Raw genomic sequence first — 7515 nt, 5'->3', positions numbered from 1 at the left:
ATATATGTCTCTGTTTTAAGTTATAAAATCTAAATGTTAAGTGATCTTAAATGTTCATTACCAATGAGTATTTTCGATTTTTCTGTGAAATGAGTCTAAGGTCGTCTAAAAGTATATTATACATGTGTATTTGGCTACTGACTGCATAGTAAACTATTTATGTACCTATAAGGGGGGTCTGAGCGGGACGCGGGATTGTCGAGGCGGATAAGCGTGACACATGAAAGTCAAATTATTGTGCCGTGAAAACGGGAAAGGAAGTTTAGCGGGACGCGGGAAATTACAAAAATATCAGAATTGCTTACTTTCATAGTGTAAGCGGGATGCGGGAATCTAAAAAAAAAGTAACTAAGCGGGATCCGTCAACAAAACTCCCAATGAGACCCCCATAAGTTGTGGCTTATTTTGGTCTTTTAAGTTAGTTTCTCTCCCCTACATTACTTGATCGTTTTTGTAAAACAACAACACTCGAGGTCTGACAGTATTTTACCAAGAAATGGACAAAATATTCAGAAAGAAGGCTTAGAAAATTTAAATATTGGTATGCACACATGCTAACCTGTCAGCACAGACAATTATATTTTTGTTAACGCGCCAAACTCGTTTCTTCCACAGTGCGACAATCTTTAGCCAAAAAATTATGTTGATGGTGGTGAAAACCTACTGTAGTCCAAATAATTATGACGTCTTGCAAGGCTATTTTATTATTGGAAATTGGGAATGTGTCAAAGAGATAACAACCTGACCAAAGAGCAGATAACAGCCAAAGGTCACCAATGGGTCTTCAATGCAACCAGAAAATCCCACAACCTGAGACTGGGGTGGATCCAGCCATTTAAAGAAGGGGGTTCCTAACCCAGGACAAATGGGGGGGGGGGGGGTGTTCGAACTATATTCCCCATTCAAATGCATTGATCGTCAAAAGGGGGGTTCAAACCTTCGAACCCCCTGGATCTGTGTCTGTGAGCTAGCTTTAGCTTGCCATTAAAAGCTTGCCATTAAACAAAAATGTATACTAGTTGAGTGATAATGATAATAGACCTCATACTCCTCGATATAAAGTAAGAAACTAAAATAAAAATCATACAGAGGTCACAATGGCCATAACTTCTGGCTCCTGACATGTAGAAAAGTGCAAAATGCAGTGGGGTTAAAAGCCTTTTCTGTAATTTCCTGAAATTACAATTATATAAATCATCTCACATCTTAAAATTGGTCATATTAATAAATGCGTGCAATATCTTCAGAAAATTTTAATAGATAGGCTTTTAGAAGTCAAATCTTGTGCATGATTATCATCATGATTATACTCACACAATTAACACATGTGGTTCTCAAGACTAAGGGACGACATCAAAAGATCGATGTAGGATAAAAAACTTAAATCGAATAGTTTGGGGGGGGGGATCAACATTGCTGCAAATTTTGTTAATCTAAAATCGATTTTACATATATCCATATAGGTAAATCAATTTTTCCCAAATTAAGTTAAGAAGGGGGGGTAGGGGGGTCAGCGAAAAAACTATGTGAATTAAGTTTTTTATCCTACATTGAACTTTTGATGTCGTCCCTAAGAGCTGTCTATGCTATTTATGACAACATTTTAATCAAGTATTTACAAAATATGTCTAGTACTCTATGATTTTTAGGTTTTTAAGCATAAATATAGTGGGTCAGGATCTGCCAACTCTCACTGACTGACTGAGCACATGAATTTAACACTACTTTTTTGGTGATGTTGGTTTTGCTAAGTGTTTTGTTTTGTTTTTCTTTTCTGCATCTTGTGTTTTGCCTTGGCATTGTCAGTTTCTCTTTGTTTTTTTTTTGTTATGTTAAATAACAAGAGAGAAAAGACAAAAAAAAATATGTGAACAAATTGGCTTAGTTCAGTAGATATTAAAGTCATAAGAAACCTCAAATTAAAAAAAAATAATGCGTATGTTTTTTATAACTCAATGGATAGTTTTCATTATAAAACTTATGTACATAAACTTTTTTCTGAAGAAAATTCTTTAATTTATTCATATTTAGAAGAAGTTTACTTTATTTTAATTGCTTCCTTCCAGGAAGCAATTCCACTGACATATTTTCCATATGCAAAGTGACCTCAGTGTGACCCATCTCGTAAAAATCGGGTGATCGCAATACGCATGGATGTCCTTAAAATAAACTATTATCTGAATTAACATGTTAAACACGTGCTCAATTTGCATGCTTTTTTGTTGATTGTTGACAAACAGGTGACAATCATTAAACTTCGGCTTCAAAACAAGAACTTTAATTACCTGCCATATTTTCCCAACAACACTGACCGATTGAAATTTTTTTTTTTACTATAAAACGAAATTTATGCGAAAAAAATGGAAAATTCTTGAATAGAAGACTAAGTTTATGATGTTTGTATGCATTGGTTCAAGAATTGGAGGAAGATTATTTTTCATCGGTTACTCGTTTCTTATGACTTTAAAGACAGAGAAAACAAATAGCTAAATAAGAAAAAGAAAATTCCTTTTCTACAGTCAAATGGTCAATTGTCTGACAATCTAGAAGATAGCCTGATTTGCTTTAATTCTCCTGAATTCTAGCAGGTACTTTATTCCAACTTTTTTAATTCAAACAAACCATGTCTTAGATAGTCTTGGAATTAGAATACATTAATCATAAAATTTTCATAATACTTGAATTTTGGTAGTGTCTCTTTTTCTATTCTAGAGTTATATTCTTTAAAAATGGAAAAATAATAAATTTTTCGTTTTCTGTCCTCTAACTTAAGTTTACCTCAACCAAATTTTATTAAACTTGAAAACAATACTTTTTACCACAAAAATCAGATCAATTTCAAATTTTGGTAGTAAATCTTTTACCGTTCTTCAGTTATGTTCCTTTAAAACTTTGAATAATTGATACAATGTAATATGCAAGCTGGAGTATCATCCCCTATTTATCATGTATATTTTTGTATAAGATGCAGAGTTAAGGAACTTTAGTTGTTGGAAAGTTATTTGAAATCTGTCCATTTTCAAACTTTGAAAGGTTTTAGAAATTTATTTGTTAAAAAATCACAGCCTTAAAATTGTAATCAAGATATCTCTAAATGGAACCAAATTATCTTCATGTTTTATGTCAATGAATACCACTGTGTCTGCATGTCCTTTTTTTGAGGGGGGGGGGGGTCTAATTTGCGCAGTGCTCATAGTTTTTCTAGTTGATTTTTAAAATTCATTTAAAGCATAAAGACCAGCTAAAAGGGCAACAAGCTTATCAAGCACTCATGGTACAGATTTTTATTAAACACACATTAATATACATCATGTACATTAAACAGCAAAAAAAATATTGATGCAAGATGTCATTCATTAATAACTTTTACTCTTTTATGTATAGGACAAGAACTATAGAAGATACAGAGAAATTATAAACAGCAGAAATGATAGACAATTTAAAATTTGCAGAAGCCAACTAAACGTAAATGGTAAGGGCGCCACTTTTGTTTTTAAAAAAGTTATTGAACTTGAAAGATGATTTTCATGATTACTATAAAAATTAAAAGATGTGGTATATTAGATATGAAAACTATTGATCATGGCTTTAAGAAACCAATAGTAGGCCTGTGACGATCTTCAATAATGAGAAAATCCATACCCTATAGTCAAAGTAGGCAGCTATAAAAGACCCTCAGATGAAAATTGAAACAATCCAAACTGTAAAACTAATTGCCTAGTTTATAACAAAATAAATTACAAAATATAAATATGACCAGTATGAAACAACAACAACAACCACTAAATTTAAGTGTCTGAGTAAACTGACAAAAACTACAGGCTCCGAACTTTGGACAGGCACAATTGGAATATATGGCAAGATTATATAAAAATAAGATGTGGCATGATTGCCAATAAGACAACTCTCCACCAGACAACTAATGATGTAAATTTCCTGTAAACACAGACTGGACTACTGTAAACCAACTAATTTTTCGTGAATACTTTATTTTTGTGTTTTATACTTTCTAGTCTACATCGAAGCTATTCATTTTTCGCAATTTTTAAGTTTATTTTAATAAGGGAAGATACATATGAAAAACATTCGCGACGAGTTATATGCGCATTATATTTCTAAATGCGAAAATAAATTGCTTGTGAAAATAAATCGCTTGCGAAAATAAGTTGGTTTACAGTTAGCAAGAAATTTATACATTTCCCTAAATTGAAATGACACAAAGTTTTAAGTACTCACAGTAACTGACAGCTTAAGTTAGAAATCCATAAAAACTAATGCAAGAAAAGAAAGGAAATAAATTTAAAATGTTAATAAACATGACAAAATAAACTTTTATTGCTGTTTCTCTCTCCATTTATAACATTTTATTTGTTTATTTTGTGTATTTATAGGTTATCAGACATCTTTGTTTTCATGACCAATAGGTCATTACTGAAGAGGAAATTGAACTGGAATGTGTGGTTTCCGGCAAAAAAAGAAATAGGAAATTTCATCATAATCACATGATAATGGCCTTCAACAAAATGGAGTTCTATCATAGATACACAAAAACACTATTGTATAAAAGCAACAACATATTATATATATTAGTCGAAAGAAAGGAGAAATGCAGAAAAAGTACTATTTTGGTAAAAAGGAACACCAGTTTTATCCACTCATTTACATTGCTCCCTCATATCAAATATACAGAAGAAGATCATTGAAGAACAATTTGCAAAAATGTTTCTCTTAGAATTGAAGGAAAATATTAGTGAATGGAATTATGTATTCACTGAATTCTTACGAGTGGATTGAATAACTACACAAGCTGAAACAGAAGAAAATTTTAATTTAAAATAACAGGAAAAGTGTTTATTTTATTATTTAATCTGCAAATATAAACAAATTCTTTAGAACACTACAAATGGTATGACATTCAAATTGGTTGCTTATTAATGTATTGTGTTGAAACAATTACAAAGAAAACAGAATCCTTTGGTACAATTTTTTTTTATAAATCAAAGTTAAAGTTATATAAAAAGTATGAACAATACCTAGACCTAAACAGTCAGACTTTATTAATTTTCAATGTCATTAAAATGTTGAGTCAAACATTTATTAAAGTTTTAAATATCATTTGTATCAATCATGTCAATTATTCAGTCTTGTAAAAATCATATTCATACTGTTTGTATGCATGGTATAGTGAAGAAATGTTTAACAATTTAAAAATAAGGGAAAACATTTCCTTAAGGGAAATTTGATGTTCAGAAATTTCCTTCGAGGAAATTTGAAGAAGAATGATTTCCTTAGAGGAAATTTGTTGTCTTGAATTTTCCCTTAAGGAAAAGTGTTTGTCAACAATTTCCTTACAGGAAAAAGTATTTTCTCCAAGGAAAATTTGAAGCTGCAAATTTCCTCACAGGAAAAAGTATTTCCTCAAAGGAAAATTTAAAGCCACAAATTTCCTCTAAGGAAATAGAATTTCCTCAAAGGAAAATTTGATGCCGCAAATTTCCTCAAAGGAAAAAGAATTTCCTCGAAGGAAAAAGAATTTCCTCTAAGGAAAAAGAATTTCCTCTAAGGAAATAGAATTTCCTCAAAGGAAATATTTATGCAGCAAATTCCCTAAGGGAAATTTTTTTCCCTTGAGGAAAAAACAATTTCCCTTGAGGAAAAATCTTTTTCCTTTAGGGAAATTTGATTTCCCTTGAGGAAAACTACTTTTCCTCTGAGGAAATTGTTGAAAAAAGGGGCATAACTTTTTCAACAGTGGTGCTAGAGCAAAAAAAATTTAGGACAAATATCAGGGAACCAATACCAACCAAGTTATCAACTTCATTTTGACTTAACTTCAAAAATTAAGGTGACAACTTTTGCACTCAGCGGAATTGCAAACTTGTCCCGGAGACTGTTTTAGTCTCAATATCTGTATACTTTTTGGTGATGATTCAAAATTTCATTTTTGAGTTATTTAGTATTTTGTAAAAAAAGGGGGAGACTTTTTTTACATGTCGCGTCGTATCTCAAAAACGATTTATGATTATTGCTTTAAACTTTGCACACTTTTTTGTTATATTAATCTCAAGATCTGTATACTTTTTGGTGATGATTCAAAATTCCATTTTTGAGTTATTGAGTATTTTGTAAAAAAGGGGGAGGGGGTTTTACATGTCGCGCCGTATCTCAAAAACAATTTAGGATTATTGCTTGAAACTGTACACACTTCTTTGTTATATTAATCTAAAGATCTGTATACTTTTTGGTTTGATTCAAAATTTTATTTTAGTGATATTTAGTTTTTTGTAAATAAAAATAAATAAAAAAAAAACAGGGTTTGGGGGGGGGGGGGGTTCACATGTCCAGCCGTGTCTCAAAAACAATAAATGGTTATTGCTTAAAACTTCATGAAACTTTCTCAGAAACTATTTATGATTATTGCATAAAACTTCAACACAAGACGTCGGGCCTATCATGTGCTCATGGCCCAGCTGTTTATTTTACATGTCGCGCTGTATCTCAAAAACAATTTATGATTATTGCTTAAAACTTTACACACTTCTTTGTTATATTAATCTAAAGATCTGTATACTTTTTGGGCGGGGGGTTTCACATGTCCCGCCATGTCTCAAAAACAATAAATGGTTATTGCTTAAAACTTTCTCAGAAACTATTTATGATTATTGCTTAAAACGTTCTCAGAAACTATTTATGATTATTGCATAAAACTTCCACACAAGACGTCGGGCGTATCATGGGCTCATGGCGCATCTGTTTATTTCACAAGATAAACACAAAGTCAAATATTATTTTCTGTTCAGAGATATCATTTGCTTTACATTCCTACGGGAGCCCTGGAGTGCCACGCAAAAAAATAATTACAACTTGCGCGCACGAGTTACTATCTTGTGCGCACGAGTTACAAACGTAAATTTAACATAACATTCAGTAGTAAAATAACTATTGGAAAAGCAATATCAGCTGCTAGTTAATTTAAAGCTGACCTCAAAATCTCAATGTCAATGTTGTAATAGACATAAATAACGGACAGATATTGCATTCCGCAGCAAGTATACTTAGAAAAGGCATCGAAACTTTACAGATTTCGACAGAATATCCAACGTCTGATGAATTGTCTCTTCCTTCTTCAATTCAGTCAATGCCTTCGTTTGAAATTATTTATAAGGTTAAGTGCTCTAAACATTTTATGAGGTGAAAACTGGATTTTTGAAGTATTGTTTATAAAACGTCGTTTTGGAAAATTTTTGTATAAAAAAATCTTAATGATTAAGGTTTATATATAATAACAAACATTACAGTCAGGATTCTACTTCGTCAAAATTATCTCCCCATTACGCCAGTTCATTTTCACAATCGTAGAAATTGAAGCCATTGTAGGGATGACGCGCTACCAATTTTGCTCTTTGAAACCGATAAATTTATCTACATTGCACCATTACGATCCTTAGTGAGCTACCATTTGATTTTTATGGGGGGGGGGGGGGGGGGGGCTAGGATGAAAAATTTTGTCCTGCA

The 7515-nt window shown here is 31.9% G+C and overlaps 1 long non-coding RNA gene across 1 annotated transcript; it reads left to right on the top strand.

The window, feature by feature from the left end:
* LOC143075732 (uncharacterized) lies at nucleotides 1-4600 on the top strand. Its single transcript, XR_012978398.1, has 3 exons — nucleotides 1-541; nucleotides 3385-3472; nucleotides 4392-4600. It is a non-coding gene; the product is annotated as an uncharacterized LOC143075732 (long non-coding RNA).
* The last annotated feature ends 2915 nt before the right edge of the window (nucleotides 4601-7515 follow it).

This window comes from Mytilus galloprovincialis, chromosome 5 (genome assembly GCF_965363235.1).
Source record: "Mytilus galloprovincialis chromosome 5, xbMytGall1.hap1.1, whole genome shotgun sequence".
Classification (NCBI taxonomy): Eukaryota; Metazoa; Mollusca; class Bivalvia; order Mytilida; family Mytilidae; genus Mytilus; species Mytilus galloprovincialis.
This window is presented reverse-complemented; position numbering and strand designations above follow the sequence as displayed.